This window comes from Dipodomys ordii, unplaced genomic scaffold, assembly GCF_000151885.1.
Source record: "Dipodomys ordii isolate 6190 unplaced genomic scaffold, Dord_2.0 Scaffold19, whole genome shotgun sequence".
Lineage (NCBI taxonomy): Eukaryota > Metazoa > Chordata > Mammalia > Rodentia > Heteromyidae > Dipodomys > Dipodomys ordii.
The window spans coordinates 9,568,233-9,585,368 of record NW_012267235.1 but is presented as its reverse complement, the minus strand read 5'-3'; the positions used below and the strand labels follow the sequence as shown (position 1 = coordinate 9,585,368).

The following is a 17,136-nucleotide window of genomic DNA, read 5'->3' as shown; positions in this document are numbered from 1 at the left end:
CCTGGGCCATTCCTCTAACCCTACTTTTTGGACTGGACTGGCCTCAAACCGATATCCTCAGATCTGAGCCTCCTGAGTAGTTAGGATTACAAGTGTGAGCCAGTGGTGCCCGGCTTCATTTGACTTTTGATGTGGCTTTTGACACAGTGTTCCAGCAGAAAACCCAGGGCTGTGAAGCAGCTGTTATTCGGAGGAAGAACTGCAGCGGGGCTCTCAATTTCTCTGTGCTGCCGAACTGCACTTACCTTGTCACACAGCTACATGTATTGTACCTTAGCACTCTCCAGGCAAGCTGAAGTAAGTGGGGCCAAATATTGACACTTGTTGGTTTAGGTCATGGGTATATTGGGGCTCATTGTACTATGATATCTGTGGGTATATTTTCTTTTCTTTTTTTGGGTCCGGTCGTGGGGCCTGAACTCTGGGCCTGGGCGCTGTCCCTCAGCTCTTCAGTTGAAGGCTAGTGCTCTACCACTTGAGCCACAGCTCCACTTCTGGTTTTTTTTCTTTTTGCTTATGTGGTGCTGAGAAATCGAACCCAGGGCCTCATGCATGCAAGGCAAGCACTCTACCACTGAGCCACCTTCCCAGTCCCATGTGGGCATATTTTCATAAGAACAATGCTTAAAAAAATGCTTTAAGGACTGGGTATATGGCTTAGTGGTAGAGTGCTTACCTAGTATGCATGAGGCCCTCAGTTCAATTTCTTGGTACCACATAAGAAAAATAAATAACAAAAGTTTAAAAATGCCTTAAATTCTTCTAGAATGACTACTGTATTCTGATTTCCTGATGGTCAGCAAATTATGTTGTCTTAAAGTAAGGGGTGTTGAGGCAAGATTGAAACTCAGGCCAACTCCTGTGGGTAAAAGAAGGCTCAATAGTCTGAGTGCTGGTGGCTCATGCCTATAGTCCTAGCTACTCAGAAGGCTGAGTTCTGAGTACCATGGCTCAAAGCCAGCCTGGGCAGCAAAGTTCATGAGTGATCTCTAATCAACCACCAGAGAACTGGAGGTGGCTCTGTGGCTCAAAGTGGCAGAGCTCTAGCCAAAAGAGCGGAGCAAAAGACCTCAGGGGCAGTGCCCAGGCCCCAAGTTCAAGCCATTGGACTGATTTTAAAAAAGGCTCACTAGCAAGAGCACAGGACTGGCAGAAGGCGCACTCTGTCTAGCTGTGTGACCTCAGGAAAATACTTAATCCACGGCCTCAGTTTATTCATCTGAAAGGAGAAGATGCATCATAGGGTTGTGTGAAAAACTAAAGGAGTAAAAAACAGTGCTCACGAAATGGATGCAATGGTTTCATTTGCTGGTTCACTCATTTACAAAACTTTTTATAGCTTCTACAGTCAACCACTATAGGAAAAACATTGTTTGGAAAGGAGACAGATGTTAAACATACAAATACAAGTATGATAACCTCTGAAACTACAGCATCGGCTACAAGAAAGGAACACATGAAGCAAGACCAAGAAGTCTGAACCAGGGAGGATCCATTTAAATTAAGCTGGAGGTAGGGGTTGAGTAAACCTGCAATAAATTACATTGCTGATTTGTTTTTTTCAAGCCTAGATGCTTATGGATATAAAACTATTTTTATTTTCAATTATAATTGATGAAGAATTTAATTTTATTACAGTAAATCACAAAAAAGTAAATTAGCAACAGGAAAACCCAGGCTGATCTGTGGGTGTGCATGTGCACATGCGTGCTGGTACTGAGGCTTGAACTCAGGACCTGGGTCCTTTCCCTTTGTTTTATCACTCAAGGCTGAGCCAGAGCTACCATTTGAGCCACAGCTCCACTGCCACTGCTGGTTAATTGGAGATAAGGAGTTTCACAGACTCTTTTTCCTGGGCTGGCTGCCAACTGTGATCCTCAGATCTCAGTCTTTTAGCTAGTCACTAGTGCCTGGCTATAGGATGATCTTATGGGGTTGATGTTCTGAAGGCTCTCTGGTTCTGCAGAAGCCTTGTTGAAGGCCAGAGGGGCTGACACCTAAGTGCTTTGGCCAACCTGAATTGATATGGAAAAGATGTGAGGTGCATGTGAACGGGGCAGGGTGATATCCCACCAAACTCCAATAATATCATTCAATAATTGCCTAGGAACTCTAGTAAAGAATAAATGCACCAACAAGGAAAACAGCACTGTTTGACAGGGGAGAACAGAAAAGAGCCAGTGATTTTATTGATCTAAAAAAATTCTTTTATATTCATTCACTCACGCATACTAACAAGTCGTATAAGCAGTGAATGGTGAATTCTTCCAACACAGAAACACAAAATGAAATGGTATTTTCAATAAGTATCTTTCCATGGGGCATCACTGCATGGGATTTTTCTAGTTCCCTTCTCCCTGCCCAAGGCCACCATAGAAAAGAAACTAATAGACAAAGAGTGGAGGATATATTAACCCATTTCCATGAACTATCCCTCCCCCCCAAAACATAACATTGCTTTATTTACTAAACAATCCTTTAGAAGCTCTATCAAATTCACTAGGGTTTTCTATAGACAGGGGGAACAAAGAGAAAGACAGACTTTAATTTGATGTCTGTTTACTGCACCTAATAAATGTAATTTCAATTATCTGACTTTTAAATAACTTCCTGGAAAAATGAAGCCTTTTCTGTTTCAGTAATGTGTCAGGAGGTCTATGAAATGTTATACTGAATCAAGAAAGCTTTATAGTTAAGCAGTTTTGCAGGTAATTGGTTTATACAAAAAGGAATCTCATACTTCTTGGTCATTCAATTCTTGCATAAATGATTTTTAAATTAGAAAATAAAATTTCCTTTCTTCAAAAACAAAAGAAAACTCAAAATCTTAATCAAACCAAGGCAATTTAACTTTCATTTCCTGCCTATATCCCGCACTTGAGCTTTAAAATGGCTTTTGGGGGGAATGTTTCTACAGATAACTGTTCGGGAAATGTCTCCCCAGAATCTTAATTGGAGTTTTCTATTCCGGAACAAGTCTCAGGTTATAGATACTGTGAGCTAGTTGAGGATTGGTGGTGATTCAGCATTTGGGGAAAATGAGGATGCAGATTTGTTTCTAGAGAAAGTGAAAAAATTTACACATTTAAGAGAAATGCAAAAGCTGCAAGCATTGGTAGATATTTATTAGTGATTATTCTCTGGATAGGGAGATTTTGGTAGTGCATTAAAAACCTTTTCTCAAGGAAGAAAACAAAACAGATCTGAGTTGACTCTTTGAAAGAATCTTAGGTGGAAGGTAAGAGTGGCTGTATAAAATGTGATAGTAGAATGTATGGTGAAATCCCTAAATGAACGTCACCCCACTGTTAACCTTGGAGTGCAGCTTAAAATAAGGAAAAGATATTTGTACAGAGACTAGAACTTCAGAGAACAGTAGCTTCCCAGCCAGTTATTCTGTCCATGAAAATCAGTTTCCGGTACAATATGCCAATCTCTTAATCTATTTCTCAAACCACTTGAGGGCCAGGGCCACCCACTGAACCCCCCTCCCCCCATTCATCCTTGTTCCCAGACACCAGGGCTGCCACACAGGAGACACATACTTTTCTTTTTCCTAGTTGGACCAGATGGTTTAATTTTCTGACCCTCCTCCCACTTTTTAATTTATAAGATTCTATTAAAAAAGCAGCTTTGTTCACCTACACAAAATAGAGTCAATGAATTTTAAAGAGTTTTTGCAAAGCCTTATAAAACAGAACTTATAAAAAGCAAAGCTGGGACATTAAACTCCTCACCCCTGCAGTTTTGAGATTACCTGGGCGCAGGGTATGGCTGCCTGCAAACACAGCCATCTAGAGGGACCAGACTGGCAAGGAAGGACTAAAGCCTACATTAAAGAGAAAAGGAGTATTGGGCGGTGTAGGAACTGATACTCCGAGTTCTGGCCGGCAGATACCACAAGATGAGCCCAGACACCTGGGTTTGATTGTGAACACTTTCTAATTTTATACTGGCAAAACTAATGAAAAGTAGAAAGAGGCGGTAGGCCGAACAACAATGCCTCTTCAGGACTGGGTCTATGGCTGCTGTTTGGGTCTAGGTGAAAGATCTCCTCTGGGAAGGAAGTTGTCTATCTGACTGCTCTAAACTGACAGCTCCTTGGCTCCCTTCCCTTCCTCTCCCCAGGGTTCTTTTCAAACTTAGTGATGGGCAGCTCTTACTTTTCTAGGACTTGGCATGGATATTAGAAACAAGGGCCAGGGGTGTGGCTCAGGGTAAGAGTTTCCTAGCAAGCATAAGGCCCTCAGTGACCTCATGCAACCCAAACAACGACAAAACTCCTCTAGGACTATTTACCTTGAACCTTCACATCTTCCTACCCCCACCACATAGCTGGTTTTTATGTCTGTCCCACTTCTAATGCTAACAAGATCTGCTGCTCTATCTTCCATTACCTAAGTCTGTAGTCATTGTACCTAAAATGGTGCTCTCCCCACCATCTCCTAAGAGGACTGCTCTTAGCATCAACCAATGTCTCTAATCTCTTCACATCATACAATTTGACAAGAGAGGCGTCAGAACAAAGGCATGCTAAGCTAAATGAACCAAGATCATTACTAAGAGTTGTTTGCTCCTGTGACAATCCTACAGTGGATACAAAAAAAAAAAAAGGAATAAACTAAGTTACTATGAAAAGACAGTTATCTGTCCAAATGCGTATGTACCCGTAAGTCCACCTTATTTGTGGATGTATTATTGCATGAGGTTTTGACCAAGGATGGTTAAAAAACAATTTAGAAAATTAAACATTTCAAAAACAAAAATGTTGAATTCCTGCCTGTGCATTGCAGGGCTCTGGTGATGAGAAGATCCCAGGGGTCTCATGCTGTTTTTATTCTGCGTCTATCTTCCCTCCCTCCCCCGACCTTAATTTTATAAAACTATGTCTCTGTGGAAGCAAAAGGTGCCCAATAAGCCAGGCAAAGGAAGTGTACCTCGCTGAACACCTGAGAGGTGTGGAAACCTGACAGGTCTGGACGGGGCGGGGGAGGCAGCATGCATTCGGTGGAAAATGGGGAGGATATGAGAGCACAATCACATGTGTGCAGAATGCTGCTGTGCACCAACATGGCCCAGCACACGTTTGTTTTTCTCCAAAGACAGTCTCCTTGGAATCACAGACCAGTATTTACCAAGTGTCTGTTGTACTAGAACATCTGGATATTTTCTGGATATAAAAAGGGACATGAATTATGTCATATGGGTAGAAGTGGATGGAACTAGTGATCATCACGTTAAGTAAAACAAACCAGTCCTACAAGGGCAAGTATCATGGTTTACCTCATTCGTGGATGTTAGAAGGGAAGAAAAAGACAGGGCTATGAAAGCAAAGGGGGGATTAACAGGGAGGCAAAAAAAGAAAAGAAGGGGAGGAGCATATGAGGGAATAATTGATGGGTTAATATGATAAAAGTACATAGTATGAATACACAGAAATGTTATATTGAAAGCTCTTACTACATTCAGTTATTACACACTAACAAAATATTTCTATAGTTTAAGAAAAGGAACCCGAGAATGGAAAATTTCCCAACAAGTAAGATTGCTCTCAATAATGGTCACAACTCAAGAACATCACTAGGAGACAAGAGTGTAAGAATCTAGCAGTCTTCTCATTCACCCGTGGCAGTGGTTGATTCTAATGATATGTACAAAGGCTTTCTATTGACCCTTTATACTATGGTTCATAATACTGAATGATTTCACTTTAAGAATAAACTTCTTTACATTAACACCTCTGTTACTAGGTTCAGACCCTATTTGTTCTTCCTGCCACTTCAAACCACTGGTTAATGTTAAAAAAAAAAGAAAAATTTCTATACTTATAAAATGTTTATGTTCTTATTACATTAGCAATATATACACATCGAGAGACTAATCATAACAAGCCCTAGAAGCTGTGCAGAACTGAGGCCTGGTCCAGGTACATGCCGCCGGGGGGCAGGGTAAGGGAGGGTGAGGAATATTCACAGCTCCCCTGCAGCCCACAAATGTTTACATTTGCTTAAGTGCTTACTGGTAAAACCTTCAGCAAATTTGAAAAATGTCTCCTGCAAATCCCTATAATACTTAAGCTAAACCCTGTTCTTTAAGTTAATAATGCCAACTAAACAATCCATTCATTTCATTTCTAAAACTCAATCTTCATCCTTCATTTTAAAACCAGGTATTGGCTGACCCCCGATTCCAAGTGTTTTAATTTATCCTCTCTAAATAACCTTTCCCTCTGCTCTTTATCGGGCACTCTCTCCTGCTTATAGCCTGCACCTGAAGCTCCAATCTGATCCATTAAGTTGGAAAAAACTAACACAGACATGTATTACTTCCCTGTCAGCATCACCAAGCAAGAAAAATGGAAAATTCAACAGAGATGCAATCAAACTACAGATGTCTTTCAAAATAAGAAGGAAAGCAGGCTGGGCTGCTCTCCAGCAGGAAGCATTCACTGTCAAACCCACATTGCCTCTGGCCTCTGACAAGTCTTCTTGTTTGTAACAACTTACATTTATGGGCTGCCCTTCCCAGTCTGCGGAGTGTTCCAGGTCTAGGTTGTCTCTCCCCCCCCCGCCCCAGATTATAAAGCCATTGTATACCACAAAAAAACAAAAGGAACAGTGCTGGAAACATTTCAGGAGATCATTATGTTCTTGATGAGTTGAATTAAACAGGGAAGCTGGGTTCCAGTGGTTCTTGCCTATAATCTCAGGAGGCTGAGCTCTGAAGATGGTGGTCGGAAGCCAGTCTCGGCAGGAAAGTCTGTGAGACTCTTATCTCCAATACACTCCTCAGAAAAATTCGGAAGTAGTGCTATGGCTCAAGTGGTAGAGCACTAGCCTTGAGCAAAAGAAGTTCAGGCCCTGAGTTCAAGTCTCAGGACTGCCCCTCTCCAAAAAAAAAAAAAGGTTGGGGTTGGGGAGGGGGATTAGTAAATCCTAAAACATTTAAGAGAAGCATTAGGCCTCTATGTTCTTAAGAAAAGATAAATTTTGGGGATGGGAAGGTGGCTCAGTGGTGGAGTGCTTGCTTTGCATGCATGAGGCCCTGGGTTCGATTCCTCAGCACCACATAAGCAGAAAAAGCCGGAAGTGGCATTGTGGCTCAAGTGGTAGAGTGCTAGCCTTGAGCTAAAGAGCTGAGGGGCAGCACCCAGGCCCAGAGTTCAGGCCCCACTACCGACCAAAAAAAAAGAAGAAGAAAACATAAATTTTAGTTAGAATAGACCAGGTAAAAATGAGTTATCAGTTAGAAAATACTGTAAGTTATATTAGACATTTAAGTTACAAGGACCTCAAGGATAAAGCTGTCTGCATCACTGTCCTGTCTGAAAATGAGAACAGAAAACAAAATTTCAACTTTTTTTTTTGCCAGTACCAGGGCTTGAACTCAGGGCCTGGGTGCTGTCCCTTAGCTTTTCTTTTGCTCAAGGCTGGCACTCTACCACTGAAACCACAGCTTTATTTCTGGCTTTTGTGTGGTTAGTTGGAGTTAAGAGTCTCAGGGACTTTCCCGCCTGGGCTTTGAACTGCAATCTTCAGATCTCAGCCTCTTGAGTAGTTAGGATTACAGGTGTGAGCCACTGGCACTAGGCTAATTTCAACTTGTTTGCCTTTGGTACTGGGGATGGAACACAGTCTTGAGCACGCTAGACAAACACTACCACTTAGCTACTATACCTCAACTCAAGGATGCCATGCTCTCTGAGAACAGAGCTGATAAGCAGGGACAGCCAAGTCTGCTGCCTAAGACTCAGTACACATTATAATGGAAGAACCTCTACGTTAGATTCTGAGTAGGATACACAGAAAGAATTTGACTTAAGTATGGCTTCTGCGTGTGGGAGTGGATTACAGCTAGCAAGCAGGCACAAGCTGTCCTGGCTGGGGCAGCCAGCTTTAGGTGCCCCATCCTCAGTGCTAGTGCTGAATTGACCCTCACCCCCCTCCCTTACTGTCAGGTCTGGAGCCAGGATGGTTCCAGATTTGCTTTGGGCAATCAAATGTTCTTTCCCAAAGCTGTGAACTTGGACAGAGAACCCAGCTGGGATTCCCACAGGGCTAAGGCTGAGGTTGCCATTTTGGCAATTGTTGATTTAAGGGAAAGAAGGATGAGCAGTGCCAATACTCAGAGTATCAAGAAAAGTAGGATGAATAGTGAAGAAGAAGACAGTGGTGGGTATGGATGAAGACTCATTTAGGAGCCTACTGTGTAGGAGAGAAGACCCCACTGTCCAGATACTAAGGCAGAAGGGAAGGATCCAGTTGAGAAGCAATGCTGGAAGAAGTCGTCAGGGAATCTGAGCTCAGCTGCTGGCTCTGGGCAGAGCTGGTCTCTAGAGCCCAGAAGAACATCAGATTAAAGGGATCTCAAAGACCAACAACCCTTCCCAAAATGTGTGTCAGACACTGGCATCTGTACCTGGTCCTCTCCTATGAAGAACTCAGGTAAATCTTAGGAAGAAATATTGGGTCTAGTCTCCTAACCACCATCTTCTTTTGAGCCTTCTGAATGACTACCTTAAAACGACCACAACCATCTTACCCATTTTGGGCCACTGTTGCAAGGAGATGGCCAGCCTCGTTAGGTGGGAGGCATCCAACTGCTTTACTTTGCCTATAGCAAGCTCACCAACCTGTGTGGCCAGACTAGCAGAAGCCGCAGAGCTGTCTGCCTGAGATGCAGCCATACTCCCATGCAGCCAGCCCTAGGGAACAGCTGCGGTTGTTTGGCTCCAAGTTAACAGGGTAACTCTGTGGTGAGGAGCTGATAGCAGAGGTTAAGACGGCTCCATTATGAGCCCTCTCCAGACTTCCTCCAGTGCAGATGCAAGAGCTCTTTAGCCAAACGCACTGCCGCCCTGGTCCATCTTCATGCATCTGGGACGCTTTCTGAGTGATGGGATGCACAGTGGACTGCAATTCATCACATGGCCCCAAGCAATTAAGGCCTCTGATAAATAATTCTACCATAACGGCCCCAGAGCTGAAGTAAAAGCAGAAAGCCATGGGGTCAAGTGTCTCCACAGGAATTCTATTTGGTAAATAGAAGCTGCAAAGGATGTTTCTATTAACCACCTGCAATTACTGTAAGGCAACTGTGTTCCCTAGAATAGAGGATCAAAAGAACTAATAACTTCTTGTGTCTCTGCAAGTTTTAGGAAGAATTTATAGACATGTTATCTTAACACAAGGATACCTTTCGTTTCTACTAAAACAGGCATAGCAGCATTTTGCTCAACATGATAACACAATCTTTTTTTTTTTTTTTTTTTCTGGTAGTGGGGCCTGAATTCTGGGCCTGTGCGCTGTCTCTCAGCTCTTCAGCTCAAGGCTAGCACTCTACCACTTGAGCCACAGTGCCACTTTCGGCTTTTTCTGTTTATGTGGTGCTGAGGAATCGAACTCAGGGCCTCATGCATGCAAGGCAAGCACTCTACCACTGACCCACCTTCTCAGACCCCACAATCTTTTTTCTTTTCTTAAGTATAATTGATACTATAGACATAAAGGAATTGGCTTCTATTTTCTCTTGTTGCTGGGTATGCAACCGTGGGTCTCATGCATGCGTTTCTACCGAGAACTACACTGTCAGTACTGGAATTGGTATTTTATTTATCTACTCACTTACTTACTGAGCCAGTCTTGCTATGTAATATAGGGCGGCCTCAAACTCATGGTCCTCCTGCCTTAGCCTCCCAAGTGCTGAATTTATAAGCATGTACCACCATGACAGAACTGGCATTTATACAGGCAATCAACAGATAATTAAAAACTTAAGGACCATATTCCTGCATTCTTCTTTGGAAAATGAAACAAATAATACTGTAATTTTTCTAAGTTTTATTCTCATGAAGTTGTATTTTAGCTGTAACGATTTTGATTCTAAGGGGAAAATTACAGAAAATTTCTGTGCTCTACACATGAAGAATATTTTTATGTGATTGAGTATTTAAAAAATAATCCATCATTTTATGATTCCTCACTTACTACCTATATTAAATGTCACTTTCTTATTATCTGAAACAACCCAGACAAAGGCAGCCCAGAGGAAGACAGGCAGGCGGCACCAAGGCTGGAGCTGAGGAAGACACGTTTTCATCTTCAGAAAGACAGTGGAGCTGCTGTTGTTCGGTTTATGTAGGTCAGCCCTGAAGTGAGGATGTATTATACTCAAATTATCCTTCAAAATTCCCTGAGGTCATCCATAAAAGTACAGGCAAGCTGATGTCCATACAAGTCTGGGAAATAATGACTGTGCTTGCTAGAGTTTGAGAGTTACTGAGCTAAATAAAAAGAAGGAACAAAAGGAAGGCTCCATTAATGCTGGGCATTCAGTCCATTGCCTTTTAGGAGACTGGAGGTGGAGGAGAGCTGGAGAATTCTAAGCGGCTTATTTGTTTCCCTGTGGGCTTTGCTGCTCTCTGCCACAATGTTAAGGGTGGCCACCTGACTGGGCAGTAATGACTTTTGTGGGGAGTGGTTGGAGGATCTGACCCAAGGGCAAAGCTGCAACTTCAGATTCTGCTCTGGTGCCTCCTTGGCTTGTCTGCCTCATAATGAATGACCTGAGAGCTGCACAAAGCACTGCAGAATTTAACACGGGTGGAGACACATGGAAACAGTAGAAGCTAGAATCCCATTCAGAGATAAGGTAGACATACTCCCTTAAGAGCAAACATAAGATGTGGAAGAAGGACGAGGCAGCAGGGTGGAAAGGGAGCGGGGTGGAGGTGGAAGGCAGGATGGGCAGACTTGGTCTGTAGGAGGCCAGCAGCCCACAGAAGAGTGGGGAGAGACTTGCAAAGCAGACTCATTCGCCTTGGCCAGGTTGGAGTTACTGCCTTCAATTCTGAATGAAGCAATAGCAGAACAACTCCCGCTTGGCCATGACCGCCCGGTTCCCAACCTATCGGCTTGGAACTTCAACTCCCCCAGGGGCTGCCGTGGTCCAAGCTATCTATCACGCTGGGACCTGCAGCAGGTCTGTTTTCTCCTAGGACCTGGTTCATGTTCCATTTCCCCAGGCAGCTGAGGGATTCATTCAACCTAACCCTAAGCCATAGCAGTCCTTAACTTATAACTCACTTCTGCCTCCCACTGCACATGGACGTAAAGCCACACTTCTGAATGACAGCAGTGGCCCAGGATGAAGGAAATTGAGCTGGTTCAGTGTCAGGGCTTGTCGAATTGTCAGATGAAGGGGACCAGAGAAGTCCACAATAGCTTCCAGGTGCTATGGAATATAAATTAAGATATGAAGAAAAGGACAGATTTGGAGATACATAGATTGTGAGATGACTGCAGGGCATGCCAACAGATTTTCAAAAAGTATGGGCTTAGGAGAGTGAGATGGGGAAAGAGGCTACGGGAATCCAGCGAAAGCACCAACAGTGGAGAAGGAACTGAAAGAAGGCTTAGTATGAACTGCAGAATGGCTTATTATTCATGCTTGAGACCTCATTCCCTCTGGGAAGTCACATTTTGTGCTCATACTCCTCTTTTTTTTTTTTAATTTTTTTTTTTGTTGGTCGTGGGGCTTGAACTCTGGGCCTGGGCACTGTCCTTCAGCTCTTCAGCTCAAGGCGAGCGCTCTACCACTTGAGCTACAGCGCCACTTCTGGTTTTCTGGTGGTTTATTGGAGATAGGAGTCTCACAGTCTTTCCTGCCAGGGCTGGCTTTGAACTGTGGATCCTCAGATCTCAGCTTCCTGACTAGCTAGGATTACAGGCGTGAGCCACCAGCGCCCGGCGCTCACACTCCTCTTTGTGCTCACATACTCATACATCATCGGGGGCCAGTACTTATGACTGTATCTAGCACATTACACATGAGGTGTGCAAACACTTGGTACCCTGCAAGAGACAGAAGTGTGTTTGGTTACCACTCCTCTTCTGAGGGTACCTTGGATAACTTAGTGTCCTTCACCATACCATCTCCTTCCTGTGATTCTACAAAGGGAAGAGCATGTCTTTGTGTACTTGAATCCTTAGCAAGGAGCACATTTGTCTACGTGGACAACAATCTCCACGAAGCACCCCAAAGATGACAGCATGAAGGAAGGGACTGCTAGCCTGCCCAATATGCTGTGCTTTCTACCCACTGAGCTCACTGTGATCATGGAAACTCACCATCTTCCCTCTTTGCCAAGTGTTTTGGTTTCCTTTTTCTTCCTTTGAAAGTAACTTGGATTTCTTTTTGCAAATGATATTGCCTGTTAAGGACTAAAATACATTTGAAAACAGGTGAAAGTTCTGCAAACAAATACATTTCCCTAGAATTTTAAACTCCTCCTGTAACAAGTGTAATTTTATTTATGTGACTTTTGGCCCAAGACCTTATAATGACTATTGCCACAGCAACACTGGGAGATACTACTTTAGGAGATCTGACCCCATTTAACACAGGAGGAAACACTTATGGGGGAAGCTGAATGGGGAAGATGGATCAAATGACTTCCAAGCTTAAAGCCAGTTAGATAACATTTTTTTTACTAGCCCCAAATTACTGGATAAGAACTACCTGAGGACAAAGTGAGATGCTCTCTAGAATAAGATTTTTGAAAATTGTGAATTAACATTTTCTAGCCCATCGGTTAGTTGGCTAACGGGGAATCTGCCTTCCTAACAACCCTCACTTCTCTGCTGTGACTTTAAGCGCCTGACCTTGAATTTGCAGACTGAACTTGTCTAGCTCCCTTCTCTACCCTTCCATGTGAGTTTCTTATGTGTGCCAAGGGGAAAACCCAAGCTCAACTTCCTGCTCCCAGCAGTCATTTACAGCAGTGGCAGTTTTCGCAAGAACCATCCAAACAAGCTGGTTGATTTTATTTTTTCCAGATTATAAGAAAAAGTCTAAAGAGAATGCCATTGTGATAGCATTACAGTATACACTCAAGATCAGTGACAGGAATGCGCACAGAATAGCCTTGAAAATAAAGCCATCTGTGAGCATCATAATCACACCATTACTCATTTCACATAGAGTGGCACCCAGCTCTCATCCCAACTGGAGAAGCTGGAAGTGAAAGAGGATGCGATCAAGGCAAAAAGGTGGACTGTCAAGGGCAAACCCACTAGACTTCAGCCCATTTTGCAATGGGATCAGAGCACATTATCTCTCATCTAGTCATTACCTCTTACACACCCAAAGATGATAACTTCCAGCTTCTCCTCTGGGCCAGTTTAACCCTGTGATCAAGCTGAATGGCTGGTAATGCATCCCAGGGCAACAGAGATCGCCCCTCCCCCTAGCTTCTAGGTCAGACAAGGTACAAGTACTGGGAGCTGTGTATTCCTTCTCTCTCTGGCTGGCACTTAAGTGTATCTTAGCAACCTGTGGTCTGTTTTCCACTGTGAATGCTGTTGATAACACTGTCTTAACTCCGCTCAGGTCTTCTCTAATGTACTAAGAACAAAGAGGTATAGGTTTGGTCTCCCTAAGGTATTTTTGTTGTTGTTGGTTGTGGGGCTTGAACTCAGGGCCTGGGTGCTTCCCTGAGCTTTATCACTAAAGGTGGTTTTCTGCGGGGTTTAATTGGAGATGAGTCTCTTGGACTCAAAGAACTGTGATTCTCAGATCTCAGCCTCCTGAGAGGCTAGAATTACAGGTGTGAGCCAACAGTGCCCAACTATTAAGAGTGCTTATTAGAGTCTGTTGTGGGAAGCGGGAACTCAGGGAAGTTCCAGTTCTGCAATTCATGGGTACCACATGGAGCCTTAGTTTCCTCAAGTGAGTCCTACAGGAATCGACTAGCCAGCCCCTCATGGGGCTGTCTCAATGACACATGTAATGCTGATCGTGATGATGCATGTGTGACCTCAGAAGTAGAGTAAAATTTAGAGTTCTAGCTTATTAACTTTGTTTATTAACTGGTGGGTTTGAGATGTTTGTCTTACGATTTTACCACTTATATCTCATCATCTATTACGATTTTACCACTTATATCTCATCATCTATTTTTTGTAACCCTGTCTTTCATTTCTCTAATACACTGATACCATGAATCTTTTCTGGAATGAAGAAAATGAGGAAGTAAAAAAAGCAACATAACTACTCTCTTCCTTGGCAGTTCTATGAGGTGTTCAGAGTCTATACTTCTTACTTGAAGTATAGGAAGAAAAGGAAGAAAAAAGGAAACCAAAACACTTGGCAATGAGGGAAGATGGTGAGTTTCCATGATCACACAGCATTCATCGTATTCCTCAAAATAAAAAGCAAGGTCAGGCGCCAGTGGTTCATGCCTGTAATGTTAGCTACTCAGAAGGATCTAAGGATCGTGGTTCAAAGCCAGCCTGGGCAGAAAGTCCATGAAACTCTTATCTCCAATAAACCACCAGAAAACCAGAAGTGGCACTGGAGCTCAAGTGGCAGAGAGCTAACCTTGAGCTGAAGAGCTGAGGGACAGTGCTCAGGCCCAGAGTTCAAGCCCCATGACTGACAAAAAATAAAAATAAAGTAAAATAAAATAAAAAACAAGGCCATGTATGGTGGGTCATGCCTGGAAGCCTACCTACTTGAGATGAAGACTGGGAAGATCAAAGTCCAAGTCCGTGTCGGCAAAAAGTTCATGAGACCCCATCTCAATCAATTCGCTGATGTTGTACTTATCTGTCATCCCAGCTACTGGGGAGACACAAGTTAGAGGATCGCCATCTGAGGCCAGCCCTGGACAAAATCATGACACTCTATCTAAAACAATAACTAAAAATTAAAAAAAATGGCTGTACATGTAGTTCAAGTGGTAGAGCACCTACCTAGTAAGTGCAAGGACTTGAGTTCAACCTCCAGTACTCCAAAAACAAAAACAACCCCCCCGCAAACAATGAATGTCTTTCCTTAAGCATGAAAACAATAACAGGTTAGAAGTGAATTTTATTCACTGTAAAGTTTTTCAAAAACTTTTCAGTTGGTTGAAAACGTTACTATAATATACTTTCGCTGGCTTGTATTATTACATTGTTAGGATGTACAGAAACCAGTCTACCTGCAGAGACTGAAACAGATGCCATTACTGGACAAGTCTGAATGGATTTCTTTCTAATACTGCTATACCTCTGCTGGTCAGGAATGACAGGGAGCCACATTTCCCATGCCTAGTTGTAACTGCCGTCTGTGAAGCTGTTTAGATCCAATGAGGCATGTCATCTCAAAGCTGATGGCACCAAGAAGACGAGTTCAGAGCAGACTGCCTATATCTGTACTTAGATGGCCCACAGCCACCAGAAGCAGGAGAGCTGCTAAAGCTGAGAAGCCTGTGTGAGCGTAAAGTCTGCACCACTGCCTACCAGGCCTGGTGGCTGCCCACTTATAAAGTACCTTCCTGTGCAAGCAGGTAATAGTTCCCTGATCCACTATAAACAAGAAGTGGCAAGACAGCAAGTTGTTAGTTTGAAAATGGTGCTTCTCAATGTAAGGAGAGTCTAGCAATACAAATATAGTCCAAATTCTACTTAATATGCATACATTCTATACTACATATACATTCTATACCCTAATATATTCCATATTCTAGCTATAAAAATAAATTTGTGTAGGGGCTGAGGGTAGCTTAGCGGTACAGTGTGTGTTTAGTATGCACAGGACCCTGGGTTCAATCCATGGCACAAGTAGGTGAGCAAGCCAACAAACAAGCATCATTTGTGTGCATTTCTTTCAGGTCCACAATTTGCTCTCCAAAGTGGCCATTTCGAATCATTCTCATAACTTTTTTTGGTCTCTGTTTGGGACATCTTTCAAAGGAAAACAGTTACAGGCTCAAACAAAGCTAAAGCATAGTACTCCAGATTCTCCCTCAAAGGAGTTCTGCCAGTTATGCCCGTCAAGGCCACGTGCTTTATCCTGGAGCAGGCCTGGGAAACCTGTTCCTTGCCAAGCACCATCTGGATATTAGAACACAAAATTATCAATACAGGCAGATGGGCTGTGAGCAGCCAACAGGAAGCATGTGTGTCTGTCTAGTCATAGAGCAATGATTTCAACATTCCCCAGCCCTGAAGTTCCCCACCCCTGTCCTAGGCATACTGATGGACTTTGCTTTGAACATATGGGGAAAGGAGGAAGATGTACTGTCAATGAAATGTCAGGCCTTCCTGTATCTGAGACCATCCTGTACCTCCTATCACTGGGCCCCTTCCCACACTTCCACTTCCCTGGGCTCTAAAGGTGGACAAGATCTCACAGGAAAAAGAACTAGACAGAAATTTGCAAATCATGAACTTACCTGTGATTTGGCCAGCAGCAAGAACTGCTTTTAACTTTAGGGATCCATTATAAAGATTGCATTCTTCCTTCAAAAAACAATTTTACCTAAATAAAAATGCATAGATAGTTTCTAAACTAACAACACAACACAGAGCGTTGTTTACACAAAATGAAGGAAAACATCAGTGAACCTTATGTCTTTGTTGTTAAAAATTTTCTTCTGGCTCTTCTGTACTTTCTAATGGAATAGCACTTTAAATTCAATAAGAACTGAATGTCTATGGCTGGGTGTAGTGGCTCACAACTGTAATCCCAGCTACTTGGGAAGCAGGAATATTATGGTCCTAGACCAAGTTAGGCCAAAAAAAGAAAATTAGTGAGCCCCTATTCAAAGAACAAGATAGATGTAGTATCTGCAGTTCCTACTATGTGAGAGAGTTGAGAGAGAATTGCAGTGTGAGTTCAGCCTAAGCAAAAGCATAAGATACTATCTGAAGAAAACAAAAACAAAAACAAAAAACTAAAGCAGAAAAGGGCAGGAGTCATGGGTCAAATATGCTTACCAGACAAGCACAGGGCTCAGAGTTCATCTTCGGCACTATTATAAAAATGTCTAAAAGTAGCTAATAAAATCACAACACAGACTATGCAACCATACCTACATTTCTTTCCTTTACTGTTTGATTTAATATGTGTGATTACTCGATTCCAAATGTTACCCTAATAATTTAGGCTTCATAAGGGCACTGCCTAGAACTATGAAAAAGAAGTTTACTAATTCAAGAGTCAGTATAAAATATTTCCTCTTTTAATTCTTCTGGAACTGTGACATATATTAGATTTTAAAAAGTATTTCAGAATGCTCAATTAGAGGTCTCCAGGAAGCAAAATGTTTAATTATTAACCATTAGTGATATTAAAATATTCATATGCCTT

The 17,136-nt window shown here is 42.7% G+C and overlaps 1 protein-coding gene across 2 annotated transcripts in view; it reads right to left on the bottom strand.

Moving 5' to 3' along the window:
• Window positions 1-17,136, bottom strand: part of LOC105983199 (protoheme IX farnesyltransferase, mitochondrial) — a 122,779-nt gene that overhangs the window by 17,508 nt on the left and 88,135 nt on the right. The window lies entirely within an intron of this gene.